Source organism: Pan troglodytes, chromosome 11 (genome assembly GCF_028858775.2).
Source record: "Pan troglodytes isolate AG18354 chromosome 11, NHGRI_mPanTro3-v2.0_pri, whole genome shotgun sequence".
In the NCBI taxonomy this organism is placed as follows: Eukaryota; Metazoa; Chordata; class Mammalia; order Primates; family Hominidae; genus Pan; species Pan troglodytes.
This window is the reverse complement of record NC_072409.2, coordinates 36,162,562-36,180,662: the sequence shown is the minus strand read 5'-3', so window position 1 is coordinate 36,180,662 and position 18,101 is coordinate 36,162,562. Positions and strand designations below refer to the sequence as shown.

At 36.0% G+C, this 18,101-nt stretch overlaps 1 long non-coding RNA gene and 1 other non-coding gene across 5 annotated transcripts in view; both read left to right on the top strand.

Moving 5' to 3' along the window:
- LOC107976743 (uncharacterized) overlaps nt 1-18,101 on the top strand; it is a 72,338-nt gene that overhangs the window by 24,281 nt on the left and 29,956 nt on the right. The window lies entirely within an intron of this gene.
- LOC112204516 (U6 spliceosomal RNA) lies at nt 15,980-16,086 on the top strand. Its single transcript, XR_002938148.1, has one exon. It is a non-coding gene; the product is annotated as a U6 spliceosomal RNA (small nuclear RNA).

Sequence of the window (18,101 nt, the reverse complement as noted above, 5' to 3'; positions counted from 1 at the left end):
TGGTGGGACCTGGGGACATGTCTGAAGTACCTGGACCACCAGCTGCAAGGTAGAGTCAAGCCAATCATCCCTGACCCAGCTTTGCCTCCTGAGCATGCTGAGAGAGGCTGGATCCTAAAGGTATCATCTTCAGAGCTCTGTCCTCTATCCTAAGCTCTAAGCCTGGTATGTAAATTCAGGACCCTGACTGGACCTGCCCTTCATCATCATCTGTGGGTGCCATGTGGGTACATGAGACCCAGGACAATTGGAAATGGAATTAGAAAAGTTACCCATGTCATAGTTTCAAAAGTATTTTTAGTAATTTAAAATCTTAAAGTATGTTATGTCAAATTAACTAATAGATACTCATGAAATAGATACTCATGAGATGTCAGAGTCATTTTTAAGTAAGTTTAAATATTGGAACACTAATTATTAAAGATAAGATGAATGAAGTTTATATATTTTGACATCTTATTTTTATATGGTACAGAAAAGCTAAATATATTTAGAACTTTGTTAATAAAAAGTTGAAACTAAAATTCATGAAATGGTTTTAACCTACAAATACTGGTTAAAAAACAATTCAAAATTACTTACTTTCTTAGCTTTTTACTGGAAATAAGTGTAGCTAAGAGTTAAAATTGCAGTTCATATAAGTAACTAAAACTACTAGATACTAGAGAAACAGTTCACTTTACAGAACATATGAAGGAAAGTAGGAGCCATTTTTGGTAAACCAAGTTAAAAAAGAGTAATATTTTTTCTTTTACATGAGGGAGAATTTTGTATGGTCAAAATGATGAAGGGAAAGTAGAGTACATTTTTGTCCTAAGGTAGAGTGCCACACACACAAAAACTCAGAAGTATAAGACAAAAATAAGACAAAACTAAAGGTTTGAGTAAGTTGTAGAAGGTATGTGAAAAATTAATCTAATGAAATAAATTTTGTGTGTGGTCAATTTGGCTAAAATGGAAAGAAAATTATAAATTTACAAGTTTTCCTAAAAACTGAACATTAATATCAAAAGCACATTGATGCACGGCTAGGGTGTGTGCCCCTGTGTTGAAACAAAAGGGTTTTCTTGAAGCATTAATTTGCCCTCTAATAGAAAATTGTGAAAAGTTTTTCTTTACCTTTGAGGTAACTGTCCTCAAAAACAGATTCCATTTTGTGTTTCATCATAATTTCTTGCGCTTTGTACCTTTAAAATCTCTTGTAACTTTGGTTTTATTTCATAGTGATCTGTGATCCTATTGCCAACCAACACTTTAAACTTTTGATGTTTGACAAGCTTCCCAAAATTAAATTTCAAATTCCAAAATCAAGTCTTTTGGACATTAACTTAGTCATAACAGAAATACCCCAAAATCCAGGAGAGACATACTAAGCTTATTCATTGTGTTTAAATCATACAGGAAACGCTGTCAAATAGCAAAAAAGATATGTACCTTTCTTCAAGTTATATTCAAAGACAGAATCTTGCTCTGTCGCCAGGATGGAGTGCAGTAGTGTGTTCTCGGCTCACCGCAACCTCCACCTCCCGGGTTCAAGCAATTCTCCTGCCTCAGCCTCCCAAGTAGCTGGGACTACAGGCACCCACCACCATACCCAGCTGATTTTTGTATTTTTAATAGAGGCGAGGTTTCATCATGTTGGCCAGGATGGTCTCAATCTCTGGACCTCATGACCCGCCAGCCTTGGCCTCCCAAATTGCTGGGATTACACGGGTGAGCCCCTGTGCCCGGCCCTAAATGTATTGTTAATGTGAGTTCCAAAATTGTATGCTATACCTAAATTCATATTTATCTTGATATATATTATTTACCGTAATCATAGTTATTATATTAATGTCATATGCCACAGAAATAACCAAAGTTTTTTGCTAATTGCATCTTTAACCATGGCTACTTTAAATTTTTCTCAACCACAGTTATTTTCCTAAATCCTTTTCATACTAAGCCTAAGCACCTAGCTCCTCTTTAAAATTGTTTTATCTGCTTGAATAAATGTTTTACTAGTTTGCCAACATCAATTTGACTGCATACTTCCAGGTCTTATCCATAGACTTACCAGATGCCACTGAATAGCAGTAAGATACACTGAATTAAATCTAGCAGGTGTCTGCCCATCTTCTTACCTTACACTTGACCAAGTTGTTCAAACTGACCACATATCTCTCAGCCACATGAGTCCCACCAAGGGAATAGGTGGACCCAGTGCAAGTAGCCACATCATTCTGGCAACAGTATGGAACAAAAACCTAAGTTGATCATCAACACTGCCTATGACAGGTTTCCACTAAAAAGGAGGAAAACTTACCTTGGCCAGTGGACAAAATGGACTCCCCATGGCTAACTGAAATGCTCAAAGTTAAAACAGAACCTGGTTGCCATAGCCAGGTAAAGGAGTAGTCATATCCTCTTGTGTTCCCGGAAAGATGTAATAAAAGTGTAACAGGACCTCTCTTTCTACAAACTAGCCAAGCCATTTCTGTTGTCAGTGCTAAGACAAACTTTACTGCACCTGGAACCCCTCTCCCCTCAATCAGCTGACAGAAGGAAAAGAAACATCTAACAAAGAACATTTGTCAGAGATTTCTAGTTTTTCAGTTGGAAACCACGCAATTAAGGATTGACTACTTCTACCAATCAAAATGACATAAGGTTGAATTCTTTATTTGCATAAACTGCCTGATTGAGGACTACCTATTTAAGCCAAACCTTCCCTTTGTTCTCCAGAGAGTACACTTTCTGTGCCTCTGAAGGCTGTCCCTCTCCAATCTGCAGATTTTTTAAAATAGAAAATAAAGCTTTACCTTTTTTCCTTATGTATCTCATGGTCTTTCATTATCAGTTTTGTTTTTTAACTTATGAGTCTGGTTTGGTAATCAATTTCTTTTCCTAAAAAAGCAGTTAAATATGTTAATGTTGATTCACATGAAATTGTTTATATTATGTTGCTTTTAAGTAGCTAGCAAATCTCTAGTTATACCACCGCTCTAAGTTCTGAGATTTTGTGTTTGTTTCTTATTATTATCTTTGGTAGATTAAACAGGTTAGAGACTTGCTTATTCTATTGCTTGTCTCAAAGATATAGATTTTAGCTAATTTTATCTAATTGACTGTTCTTTTTTTAATCAATTTCTGCCTTTATCTTTATTGAGTGTTCCTCCAAAGTAGTTTTTGCTTGTTTTATTGTCCCCTTCTTTATTCCTTAAACGGTATGCTGAAATTAAGTTATTGCTTTTCTTTGTTATAGTGCCACCTATAGCTATAACCTTTCTGATTTGATATTAATTATTGTCATTCATTATTACTGCTTTCTAATAATCTCTATGGATACTTTTGATCTGCTGTCTAATGAGAAAGTAATTTGCAAGTGGTATACTTTTTTTTTTTTTTTACAACTTTTATCAATGTTTTCTAAATTCTCAAATGTCAATAATTTTAAGATGAACCATCAATTTAATAATGGTTGTTTTGGAGGGAAATAATTAAATGTGATTCATATTCCAGTTTGAATGTAATTTTTCTTTACATTCTCTGATTAAAGAATTTTTTGAATCCTTTGGCCATCAAAGTTATGTACATTATCACATAAGACTTCCTTAAATCATGGCATTTAACAGGCAACCTTTCTTATAAAAGATACTTTATTTTAATTTCAATGCTGTATTACTAGAATATTTCAAAAGGCATTTTAAAGTAAAAATTAGGTGTCCAACTTTGGGTTTAAATTCACATCATGTATTGTTAGTTTACTATCACAAATACAACTACATTGGAAAAGTCAGACTTAAAAAGTACAAGCAAATACTCTAAAAAGTACAATCATCTTTATTCTTATGCCTCTCCTTTCACCTATTCAAATAATTTTCTGGAAGCTATTTCTATTCTTCCTTTTATGTGAAATGTAGAGCAAGTCTCATGTCTTTTTTTACCTCCTTTTAGGCAATAAAAACCACTTCTGTTAAGAAAAATAAGCATTCTAATGTCATAGTCTACATTTAAAATTCATTCCATGTTTCTCTTCTCCCCTTCCTTAGATCTACTTAAAACAAGTCTCTTGGAGTGAAAATATATAGTGTTCAAATTCCCCAGTCTCTAGTATCTTGGTTTCTCTCGTAAGGTTAAAACTGGAAAAGAGGAGGCTGTATCAGTGGGTAGGATCTTACCTCATGGTTTTGTTGGGGTGTTCAAGCATTGACTTCTTTGGGTTTGGCAGATGTTGAAAGTTTACTCTATGTTGGCTGATGGTTTCTTTATCAACCTCTTTCTCTTCCTCTCACTATGAAGAAGTAAATGTATCTCCTCCAATTGGTCGCTCAAGCAGTTTTCTTGCCATCTACGCATTGGCAGTTCACCTCTAGCTTCTTTCTGCTGATGGCAGCTTCATCCCTCCAAGAAATTATAATGGGCACCATCTAAGTCAATTCCAGGACTATTCTTTCTCAGACTCAAATGAGAAATCAATTTCTTAAGATCTTACCTCTATCCGAAGCTCCAGGGTAAACATGTGAAATTCTGAGTGTGATTTTTTAACATCAATTTTCCCCTCCTAAGGTAGAAGAAAAGCATTCCTCATCTTAGACCATGGGAATTCTATGCACTCTGAAAGTCCTTTAAAATTTCCATCTCACCTTCTCCATCTACTTCATAAGCTAGATATCCGTGGTTAGTTAAGATCTCCAAATTAGTGTTCAGAACCTCCATGATCATGTCCCGCTTTATTGACCATCAACTTCCCTTTGAAATTCTGAGAGAAGCTGGTACATTTTTCTTGGAGGCATAGCTGAAACAGAGATAGAGTTACATTTTAGCATTTTTATTAATATATTACTATTAGAGATATTTAAATTGAATAGATGACTATGTTAAGAGTTATTTTAAAACCATGTATAGTTCACAGATGTACAGGAATTGATCATTATCTCATGACTTGTACTTGTGTGGCAGCTACAAGTTTAAGACTCACCTTAATTTAGAAAATCTAAAATACAAAAATTTGTAGAATTCAGGATTGAAAAAATATGGCCATTTTAATTTCTATAATACTACAGTTAGACAATACAGCCTGAACAATTACTGTTTTGAAATTTATTGAGGTTGTCTATGTATTGCTTCCCAACAATTTTTACATTGTGGCATAAGAGTAAATTGCAATGATTATATGCTACACCAAGATGAACAGAGATGCGACTGTTCACCTACCTGCCTAGAGAGCTCAGGGAATCAATATTTGAACACATCTGTAACTCCTAAGTATTAGTTAGCAAGCTCTATTTTAATGTGTGATCAATTTCTGGAATACATCATATTGGAAATGTTCATAATTTAATATATATGTCTTAACATTCTAAACATTCTCCAGCAGTGTTTCTTTTGCCTATTTGACCCTTCAAAGAAGGAAATGTGGGAAAGATTCCCATAGCTATTGAATGTAGGCCAATTTATTTATGTGTGCTAAAGGTATTTTGCTTTTTGCTTTTAAAAGCTATGGTATTTCTTAATACTGATCCCTGATTCCTAGAATTTCCCTGTAAATTTTAACATTCAGCTATAAGCTATTGCATTCTAAGGGATAGCCCTTGAAACTGATTAGGAGAAATATCCATCAAATAGAGTTCCTTAACTTGGAAGTGCTGCAGTAAGTGGATGATATGTGAGTTGCCTACGTTGAAGAAGGCAGTGTGTTTTGGGCAGTATTTTGAGAACTAATAGAGATTTTGGTATTTTTATGAATTAGTGTATTAGTTTCTTAGGGCTGCCATAATTAAATATCATGGCTTAAATAATTTTATTTTCTCACAGTTCTGGAGGCTGAAAATCCAAGATCAAGGTGTCACTGGGTTTGGTTTCTCCTTAATTCTCTTTTCTTTGCTTGCAGGTGGCTGTCTTTTCACTGTGTCTTCACATGACTTTTCATCTGTGTAAGAAAACCCCTGCATGTCTTTGTGTATTCAAATTTTCTTTTCTTATAAGGACAGCTGTCCTTAGATTGGATTACGGCCCACTCTAATCAGCCTCGTTTTAACTTAATTACCCTTTATACGCCCTATTTCCAAATATAGTCACATTCTGAGGTACTGGGGCTTAGAGATTTAATATGAATTTTGGGGGAATACAATTCATCCCGTAACAGTGAGGAAAACATTTTAGGGGACATAAAGTAGTCATTTACTATTATTATCAAGCATTACTAATTTTCCATCTAATAACAAGACCTTTCTCTCCTTGGAGGACCGCATTTCAGGCTTTATTAAGAGATCACCTCTATCTTCCCAAGAGTGGGCACATATCAAATATCTGGCCTATCAGAATACCAAATCTCTCTCGCTACAATGATTTCTTCTAGGTTAACACATTATTCAAGCTAAAATAGTGTGTGTCTTCATTGTGCCTTGTTAACTAGAACCATCAGGAAAGACAGTTCATTTAGAGAGATAAGTTTAGATTGTACATTGGCAATCAATAAGCACACACAAAGCATTATAGACGTAACATGACAAAATTTTACTTTTTGCTCAAGTTACAGGTTTAAAAAAGTGAGATATTCTCTAGAGAATATTTTTATGTGATCACTCAGCAATCTATGTAGCTTCCCTTCATCAACAGGAAGCTACCATGCTTCCCACAACAAGGAAAATGAAGGCTAGAGGGATGTGTACTGAATTCTCCATGCTTTAAACTGGAATTATTATTTCTCCTCACAGTCCATTGGCCAGAAATAGTCATATGGCCCCACTGCTACTAGAGGGCTGAGAATGTTGGGGGAGCACATGGCTTTTGGATGAGAAATAAACATTTTTTCCACAAAGTTTATGAATAACATAAGGTGTAACTGCTGTATTTCATGGTTAAATGAATAAAACAATTTTCATTAGGACACAATGAGGTCAACATGCAAAGAGAAGCAAAAATATGTAGAAAGGAAAGACTGAGGCTAAAGACAGTGGACCTTAGTTACTTTCTTTTAGTGTCTTAATTAGTGTTACCTTCTGAATAGAGCAGTTCTGTGAGCCAATAAAAAATAATTATTATTATCAATATTATTTTATTGTTAGTTAAGTTTGCATCCAAAAGCAACTGGTAGAGGTCTACCTCATTCAATATACTGATATTATTATTATTATTATACATTATAATTATGTTTTATGTTTTTCTATTAAACTTAATTTGTGACACTTGCTTTGAATGTTTTATTCATATATTACAATGTTTTAAATTTAATATTTACCTTGTTTCAGGGCTTATCTCCCTTTTTTTGGAACATTCTCAATTTGTTATATATCTTTTGATTTAGTGAAAGCTTCCTCATTCCCCATTTTGTGCTTCTGGTTTGGAAACAATGCATTTATTTTTATTAATGTAGTGAACACTATAAAGTCTTTTTTAATTAAATAACTACAAAGAAGAAAATCAATTTCTTGATTTTTATATCTGAAAATGAAATGGCTCTAGAGTGTTTTAATCATTTTTCAGTTTGTACATTAATTTTGTAAAGTATTTTACTCATTTGAAGTTTTGTCATTATTTTAATTTACCTTATGCTTAGCATTTATTCAGAATGACCATGTTTGCAAATAACTCTACCCAGTTGTTTTTATGTTTATTCTTTTTCATATCACTCCTTTTCTTGATTCATGTTCCTAAATTCAGCTGTAGTGTTGTAAACTACTTAAGTCTGAAAAATCTTATTTCACCTATATTCATTTCAGAAGTTTAGGCTGGGTGCGGTGGCTCACGCCTGTAATCCCAGCACTTTGGGAGGCCGAGGCGGGCGGATCACGAGGTCAGGAGATGGAGACTATCCTGGCTAACATGGTGAAACCCCGTCTCTAGTAAAAAATAACAAAAAAATTAGTCAAGCATGGTGGCTGGCGCGTGTAGTCCCAGCTACTCCGGAGGCTGAGGCAGGAGAATGGCGTGAACCCGGGAGGCAGAGCCTGCAGTGAGCCAAGATGGTGCCACTGCACTCCAGCCTGGGTGACAGAGAGAGACTCCATCTCAGGGGAAAAAAAAAAAAAAAAAAAAGTTTAACTAAGCTTAAGATTTTGGGTTGGGCCAGGCGCGGTGGCTCACGCCTGTAATCCCAGCACTTTGGTAGGCAGAGGCAGGCAGTTTGCGAGGTCAAGACATTGAGACTATCCGGGCCAACATGGTGAAACCCCATCTCTACTACAAATAGAAAAATCAGCTGGGCGTGGTGGCGCACGCCCGTAGTCCCAGCTACTCGGGAGGCTGAGGCAGGAGAATCACTTGAAACCGGGAGGCAGAGGTTGCCGTGAGCCGAGATCACGCCACTGCACTCCAGCCAAGTGACAGAGTGAGACTGTCTCAAACTAAAAAAAAAAAAAAAAAAAAAAAAAATTTTTAGGTTGATGGGTGTTTTTACATTATTACTTTCTGATATTAACAGTTCTCTGCTTTTTTTAACCGTTCTCAGGTGCCAATGGGAGATTATTATATACTATATAGCTAGTCAAAGTGGTAGGATTGGAAGCCATGTGTGTAATGTCACAATACCATACTGTACATGTTAAGCACATGTGCCATTCAGAGAATCGTAAGGATTCTTGGCCAAAAAGATCTAGATAGAAACTGAAGTCTATGCAGAAAAGTTAATAAAGCAAACCTAAGGCTGCTATGTTTAGAAATGCCAGCTTGCAAGGTTAACCCTTGGCTGGCATCTGGAAACTTGGCTGGTAAACAGTTTCATACATTGATATAAAACTTACCCTAACTAATAAGAGTGGCTTGCTGTGCCTAAACTATTTGTACAATGTGGTTGATGGTAAAAACATGCTTTCTTTCTGGGAGTCTAGAACTTTGATACATGCTAGGCAGAAAATATCTACATAAGCAGACCCCAATAAAAGCCTTGGTCACCGAGTCTCTAATGGGCTTCCTTGGGCAGAAAATTCCCACAGCTGTTGCTGCATTTTTATTGCTGGTTGAAGTGTGTGCTGTCTGTGACTGCTCATGGGAGGAAGAAAACATGAGACCTTTAAATGGACTCTTCCACATGTCTTTTTCTCTTATGATTCAGCTGTATATCTTTACTATAGCACATTGCTGTAATAAATCTTAGCCAACAGTGTAACTACATGGAAGGGTATAACATTGTAATTCAGTATAATAGCAATAATTATTTCTTATATAAGTATTGTGCTATACAAGCAAACATGAATTTTCTAATTTTAATGAGGATAATATCTTGTATCTAATAAGTTTATCATGAAGTCTACATAACATATGAACATGTTCTGTCATTTAATAGCTATAAATGAATTTTCCTTTTATTTCTCACAAGCAAGTCTATAAGACTAAAATTAATAAAAAAGTAAATAAAAATGAATTGTAGGGAAAAGTTCACTTGAAATACATGGAATTCCAATCAAGTGTTACAGGTTTGAAAGTGACTTTGGTGAAAGAAAAACAAAGTGTGTTATACATTGAGTAAGGAGGAATTCTATTTAAACAAAATATTCTTCAAAATATAAGGTTATAGTGATACAACGGAAATAGAAAAGGAGATCATAGTTACTGAATCTAAGGATACAAAGGAGATAGAAATGTAATAAAGTGGTGCTTATTCTAATCCCCAATGGTCTCTTTCTACAGGGGAAAGGCACATAAAATCACCAAAAACCAAATCAACCTCTCTCTCTAATTTCAAGGGAATTTATTGGTATTAATAGGACACATCGTACCCTCAGTAAAACAAAAATAAATTGTACACTGTGAGAATTAGGATCGCCTTAAAAATAAGTCAGTATACTTTCTCATTTATCATGTAAATGATGCTATATTTCTTCAAAGATGTACAACCTGTATAAACAAACTACTGATGCTATCATATTTGTCTTCCTTATTTATACCTACACTGAACTAGCAAGCATTTTCTTTAGGCATCTGTGGGGCTGAGTATTAACATTTGCTTAAATCAGTAAATGGATTAATTATGTAGTTTTTCTTGCCTAATGGTTGGCTGGTGTCAATAAATTCTTCTGTTTCTATTGCTCGATTATTGAAGATAAAGTTATTTTTGATTCCTGACTTAATGTGGAGAGGTCTCACATTAGTTTCCCCAATTTGCTAAGTTGAAATCCCACTCCGTAGTGGGATTGATATCCAGGGAACTGCTAGGATTAAGGATTCGGAACACTTCCGGAGCAGCTCTGGCTTTGGTGTGCCCTTTTGCATTCTAGTTCAAGTTGTTAGGTTTATAGTACCGTTTTTGTTTTCCTTTAGGTTTGTTGAAGATTTTTGTTGTGGTGGTTGCTGTTGTTCATTGAAGACTTGCTGTATTTTCGTGAGAGCTCAATAATAGTTTTAAAAATGCATTCCTTCTAACTAAAATAATATTTGCATGTTTTACGGTAGGGGATCATATCAGAATATCTACCCTTTGTAAATTGGATTTGAATAGTCAGTAGAATTTTTAAAAACTATGTAGTAGTCAAACTTAAATTATTTTAAAAAAATTTTTAAATGAAATCTCCATTAAACACTGATGAAGCCCACATTACTTTTAAATTTAATTTTCAGATTTTCAGAATAATATATGAACAGCTTAAGAATCAAATATTTCTATTAAACTGATAAAAATAAAAAGTAAAGCATTAAAAACAGTGTCTCATCACCACTTATTTCTCAAGTCATGCTTCTCAGAGGTACCCAAACTCTTTAAACTTTTAGCTTTTCCGTTCATTATTAACCTCCACACCTTAAAATACTATTTGTATCATTATTTCATGATTTATTAATTGTATAAATTAAACTTGACCTCTTACTATGGATGGTAAGGAATAGGCTTTCACAATAAGCTCCATTTTCAACAATCATGTTAAAGGTTTAATTTTGATTAAAACTATGTTCTGTATTTTCATTCTAATTTTGTAACTATTGTTTTGAGTACCTTAGATTTTATAAGTGTGTTTGCTGCCCTGGCACTTCAAATAAATAAGTGTTTTTAATCACTGGTGTTCTGAATTGTTATATTGAAGCACCAGAGATGATCAGGTTTGTGGATGGATTTCTAAAACAGATAATTCTGCGAAAGTCAAAGGAGAACAAAAAGAAGGATGTGGCTTGACATGTAAATTCTGTAGGGAAGGAAGATGATGAAGAAGCTCTTGATGCAGGAGAAAGCAAGAAAAGAAAGGAGGTCTCAGTTTGATAAAGGTTCACCATTTGCATAGCAGAGAATTAGATCACATGAGCCGAGGCTAATCCATTAGAATGAGCACTAGAATGGGTGAAAATAAAAAAAAGATAGAATGCTTAATTTCAACATTTTATATTCTTTATAAAGAACCTACTAGAATAACTGTTGTATGCCTACCTAATATGGTGATATAATACACACAAATATATGTGTATGTATGTGTGTATAAATATATACTATCAACAATATAATCTTCCTGTTTTTAAAATTGATGAGAGGCCAATAGAATTTTAATAACAAGTTCAAAAATAGATGAAGAAAATCAGGATACTCTTCGTTAATGGAAATAACTTTGGAGTGACTGAAAGAAATTTTTTTTTTGTTTTTGTTATTGGTTTTGTTTTCTCCAGTTTCATTGGGTGTTTTGTGTGTTTTTGTTTGTATTTTTGTTTTGTGATATATAACTCCAAATGCTGCCCAAACAGGTTCAATTATGTTGAACAGAGGATATTTTCACCTCCCAATAATGGAATTGCGTGCACATCAAGATGATGGGAAATGGGGAAAGCCAAATTGCTTTGTATGATAAAGTGAGAAAAGTCTAAACCATTGAATAAGGACAGGGATCTGGGAGGGAGAGGAGGTGGGGAGCCAGGGGGGTGAGGTTCTGTATGGGAGGAGGGCAGATAATAGCCCTCAGAGATACAGCAGTGCTAAACAAGTCAAGAGAAAACAATCACAAAGATATGATCTGTAAAACGTTTGTGTGGAGATACACTATTCACTACTCACTCTCATTGTCACTCCTAATGTATTTTTAGAAAAGCAACAATTTTTGTTTAATACAAATTAGATCTTCTAGACAAACTATAGGGAAGCAGGTGTCTGTATCTGAGTGGTTCTGAAACACTTCAATATTTTTACATTTCAGCCACAAACATATTTGCCCTTATATTTTTGTCATAAATATACATGTAGCATAAAATTTCCCATTTTCACATTTTTTTCAGTGGCATTAGTTATATTCAGAATGTTGTACAACCATCACCACCATCTATTTCTAAAGATTTTTATCGCCCCAAAAAAGAAACTATGCACACATTAAGCAATAATTCCTCAATCCTTTCCTCCACCATCTCCTGGTAACTTCTAATCTACTGCCAAAACAGTGTGATTTTGCTCCCCAGAAAATATTTGACAATGTCTTGAGACTCTGTTGGTTGTCACAGTGAGGGAATAGGGAGGTGCTACTGTCATCTTATTCCTGCAGGTAGCAGTATGCTCCATCTAATAGGATGCTGCTGCTTGAGGTCAAACCTTGAACTGTAACATTCAATCAGAGCCTTCCAAAGATCCGTCATTGTTCTCCATTATCAGCCCTAACAGAAAGAACATGGCCCAGAGCCACCTCATACAAGAAAGGGATCAGTGAACAAATTGTGGACGCACTTTCTTATCCTATAGGCATACTGAATTTCCTAAATATTATCATCCCTAACCAGTAGATCACTGTGTTTGAGATTTTACTCTGGATCCTTCTGCCACACCCACATAGATAGACTGTGAGATGAAGAAGATACTGTGCCCTGTCGAAAAAAGGACTGATGACCAAAAATCAGTAGATAATCCCTTCCAGCAAACAACTAAAAATATTTTTGCATTATTCAAAGATTAAAACAGTAGAAATTATATTATCCTTTTACAAATAAGTAGGCATTTATTTATAGTTGTTATATATCCATTTATCGATTTCACTGTAATCTATTTCAGTTCCACTGAGATTCACTAAAAATAACCTCTCCTGGCTGGCCTCCTCTGTCAACCATCTCACTGAGTGCTTTGGCTTGCCTAGTTCAGCCTCATCAAAGAAGGGAGACATCTTCAAGTGCAGCTTGCCTATCAAGGAGTTGATAGAAATGGCTTTAGGCGTTCCTACTATAGTCAAAGTATCCTGGAAAAATTTAAGGACAAACACTCAACTTCTCCTTAATACTTAGTTATCTGGAAAATCACAATAAGGTCTTGTGTGTGGTCTAGGGACTTCACTGAGCAGAGAATGCAATGCCACACACCACTCACATGCTGATTGAGCAAGATACAGGACACTCATGCTTTAAAAAACAGCCTCTTGATGGCATAATTCTTCATCTGGATACAGAGCCCCAGCTCAAGCCCCAGCTGCAGGCCTACCCATTACATTGCTTCTAGCCTCAAAATGCTTGGCTGTTAGTCTCTGAATCTTATCCCCAGGGTGAGTTTACTTGGGCCGTGGAAGCTTCCCAGGTGTGGGGTGCTGATAGGAAAGCCGGAAAGAGTAGGCTGTGCCAGTAGGAGCATCCTAAGCTTCAGGCTAGAAGGAAAAGCTGGAAAAGGCTTGTAGTTTTAATAGCTGAGAAAGAGGATGCTAGGTATCTCAAGGTAGGAAAGCATATCTGTGGACAGAAAGGACTGTAGAATAGCCAAATCAGAGGGAAGGGGCACTCTACCTAGTTCAGTGAATGGCCTGAGACAACTGGAAGCAAGACCCTACTAGTCCTGCCACAGTACACATAGGTTCCTTTTCAAAAGGAAAAAGGGAAGCAAAGATAAGGAGGTGTTTTCGATGGCTTTGTCCTCAGAACAAAGGCAAGAGGCAGGAAGGTCCATTACAAATAGACGTATCAGTACCAGCCCCTGTGCTAAGTCCAGGCCCAGATGAAATTGGGGCTGATACTGCAGACTCAGGATCCTGCAGCTCAGGGGCACATGCAAGGCTTTGAGCTGACTTTAGAAGAATAATACGGGCTTAGGCAGAGATATCTACCATGCCTGAAAAGACACGAAGAAAAACTCCACCTCCAGGCAGAGATTTTAAGTGAGAATTCCTGATTTCACACGGCTCCCTCCTATCCAGGTGAAAGAAAAGTTTGGAAAAGTACAGCATCACACTACCATTAAAGATCAGAATGCAGGTTCTGAAGGCTAGAGTAATCTCAGCAGGGACAAGGGCTTCTGAAACCATAAGAGATGTTCCTTGTGTAAATCCACCAGCTTCACTGATCAGTCCATCTGTCAGATTTACTCCCCTCCCACAGTCTCCTAGTTTGCTTCTGCAGGAGCCAAGATCTCCAACCTTGGACTGGAGAAACTGGGTTACTCAGTCTACTTTTCCCACTCGGCCAGGTTTTGTTTTGGGAGATATTTTGCAAGTAAATCAGAAATCCAATAAGGAAAATCTCTAGCATCAAGATTTTTTTTTTTCTAGAAAATGTAGAGATGACTCTGGAAGCTAACAGTGGTTGAGTAATTTTTTATAGTTTAAAGTCATTGAGATTTGTGCTAATTTGTTATAGAGCAAACAACTATTACACCAAACACCCAAACAATTAAAACAAATCAAAACAAAACAACAGCTCATCCTTCTTCATTCCACAACGCCTCTACATTTTGTATTTGTTAATATAATGGGAGATGCTTACTCAATTTATAATTCTTAAATGTTACTTTTTGAGTAGGCAATGAGTCAATCTTCAGTCATTCTGTTAAATTGTGTCCAGTGTAAACCATATTTGGCAGCTGATTTGGTTTGACTGTGTCCTCACCCAAATCTCATCCTAACTTGTAGTTTCCGTAATCCCCACATATCCTAGGAGGGACCTGGTGGGAGGTAATTGAATCATGGGGGTGGGTACCCTCATGCTGTTCTCGTGATAGTGAGTGAGTTCTTACAAGATCTGATGGTTTTATAAGGGGCTTTTCCCTCTTTGCTTTGCACTTCTCCTTGCTGCCACCATGTGAAGAAGAACGTGTTTACTTTCCCTTCCACCATGATTGTAAGTTTTCTGAGGCCTCCCCATCCGTGATGAATTGTGAGTCAATTAAATCTCTTTCCTTTATAAATTACCCAGTCTCAGGTATGTCTTTATTTGCAGCATGAGAACAGACTAATACAGCAGCAATGCCTCAACGTATTGACAGATTATTAATAATTTTATATAGTAACTGTGAAATCCTTAGTTCTCGTTTTGCTTAAATTTGTTTGAATAGATTATTGAAGTTTTTGGCTTTTGTTTTGTTTAAGATGAACAGATTGTTGGACAATGTGCTGGAAAATATTTGTCCCTGAGTAAAGGAAGAGTCATTCTTAAAGAACCTCAATTAATCCTGATACAACATTCATTTTGTGTGTGTCTGTGTGTGGTTAGTGACAACACTTGAGGCCCACTCTCAGCAAATTTCACATACCCGATAAGTTATTATTAACTACAGTCACCATGCTGTTCATTAAGTCTCTAGTACTTATTCATCTTATAATTAAAGGATTGCAATATTTTACCAATATCTTCCCTTTTCCTCAAGCCTAGCCCCTGGTAATTATCACTCTACTCTCTGTTACTCTGAGCTTAGCTTTTTGGTTTTTAGATTCTACATAAAAGTGAGATCTTTCAGTATTTGTCTTCCTGTTTCTGGCATATTTTCACTTAGCATAATGTCACGTTATTATTAACTACAGTCACCATGCTGTTCATTAAGTCTCTAGTACTTATTCGTCTTATAATTAAAGGATTGCAATATTTTACCAATATCTTCCCTTTTCCTCAAGCCTAGCCCCTGGTAACTATCACTCTACTCTCTGTTACTCTGAGCTTAGCTTTTTGGTTTTTAGATTCTGCATAAAAGTGAGATCTTGCAGTATTTGTCTTCCTGTTTCTGGCATATTTTCACTTAGCATAACGTCTTCAAGGTTCATGCTAAGTTTGCAAATAGTGAAACTTCTTTTTAAGGCTGAATAATTATGTACTTTCATTGTATGTGTATACACACACATGCACACACACATATGTAGTGCTTGCTTCAGCAGCACATACACTAAAATTGGAACAATACAGAGAAGATTAGCATGGCTCCTGAGCAAGAATGACACTCTAATTCGTGAAGCATTCCATATTTCTTTTTTAAAAATCTATTTAAAAATTTTTAAAGTATATGCAAAGCACATTTTCTTTATCCATCCATCTGTCGACAGATAAGCACTTAGATTGTTCTCCTATCTTGGCCATTGTGAATAATGTTGTAATAAACATGGGAGTGCTGATATTTCCTCTAGATCCTGACTTTAACTTTTTTGGAATGTATACCCAGAAGTGAGATTGCTGGATCATATGGTACTTCTATTTCAATTTTTTGAAAAACTTCCATACTGGTATTTTTTTTAATTTTTATTTTTAATTTCAATAGGTTTTTGGGGAACAAAATAGTTTTTTTTTTCTCTTCCTGGCACTGGCTGCCAGAATTATCACTTATAGAGAGGCAATGTGATGATTGTGAAACTATCACCCAATCGCCTGACATTCCTGGTAGTTGGTGGGGTGGGGAGCCCCCTTTTGCCCTGCTCATGCCTGACTACCTATAACAGTTACATGGATAAGTTTTTCAGTGGTGATTTCTGAGACTTTGGTGCACCCATCACCTGAGCAGTGTATGCTGTACCCAGTGTATAGTCTTTTAGCCCTCATATCCCTTCCCACTGTTTCCCCTGAGTCCCCAAAGTCCATTGTATCATTCTTATGCCTTTGTGTCCTTATAGCTTAGCTCCCACTTATGAGTGAGAACATAGGATGTTTGGTTTTACATTCCTGAGTTACTTCATTTAGAATAATGTGTCCAATTCAGTCCAGGTTGCTGTGAATGTCATAATTTTATTCCTTTTCATGGGTGAGTAGTATTCCATGGTGTGTGTGTGTGTGTGTGTGTGTGTGTGTGTGTGTGTGGCATTTTCTTTATCTACTCATTGATGGGCATTTGGGCTGGTTCCATATTTTTGCAATTGCAAGTTGTGCAGCTATAAACATACATGTGCAAGTACTTTTTTGTATAATGACTTCTTTTCCACCTAGTAATGGAATGGCTGGATCAAATGTTAAGTCTACCTTTAGTTCTTTAAGGAATCTCCACACTGTTTTCCAGAGTGGTCGTACTAGTTTACATCCCCACCAGCAATGTAAAAGTGTTCCCTTTTCACCACATCCATGCCAACATCTATTATTTTTTTATTATGGCCACTCTTGCAGTAGTAACATGGTATCACATTGTAGTTTCGATTTGCATTACCCTGATAATTAGTATACTTTTTTAAATAATGGCTATACCAATTTACATTCCCACCAACAGTATATTAATACAAATGTTTCCTTTTTTCCATATCCTTACCAACATGGATCTTTTATCTTTTTGATGATAGACTTCCTAATAAGTGTGAGGTGATAGCTCATTGTGTATTTCTGCATTTGCATTCTTATGATGATTAATGATATTGAGCATCTTTACATATACCTGCTGGCCATTTGTATGTCTTTTTTTTTTTCTTTTTCCTGAGACAGAATCTCATGTTGCCACCCAGGCTAGAGTGCAGTGGCATGATCTCAGCTAACTGCAACCTCTTCTTCGTGGTAGAGGTTCTCCTGTCTCAGCCTTCCAAGTAGCTGGGATTACAGGCGTGCACCACCATACCTGGCTAAATTTTGTATTTTTAGTAGAGACGGGGTTTTACCATGTTGGCAAGGCTGGTGTCAAACTCCTGGCCTCAAGTGATCTGCCTGCCTCAGCCTCCCAAAGTGCTGGGATTACAGGCATGAGCCATCACTCCCGGCCTGTATGTCTTCTTTTGAGAAAGGTCTATTTAGGTCCTTTGTCCATTTATAATCAGTTTGTTTTCTTGCTATTGAGTTGTGTAAGTTCCTTATTAACTCCTTATTGAAATCATGACTTACAAATGTTTTCTTTTGTTCTGTAGGTAACTTTTTCATTTTGTTAATTGCTACTTTTGCTATGCAGAAACTTTTTAGTTTGATGTTTTCCCACTTGTTTATTTTTGTTTGTGTTGTCTGATATTTTACTTTGGTATTCAAAATATTGCCAAAGACAATGTCAAGGAGATTTTCTCCTATGTTTTCTTCTAGGAGTTTTA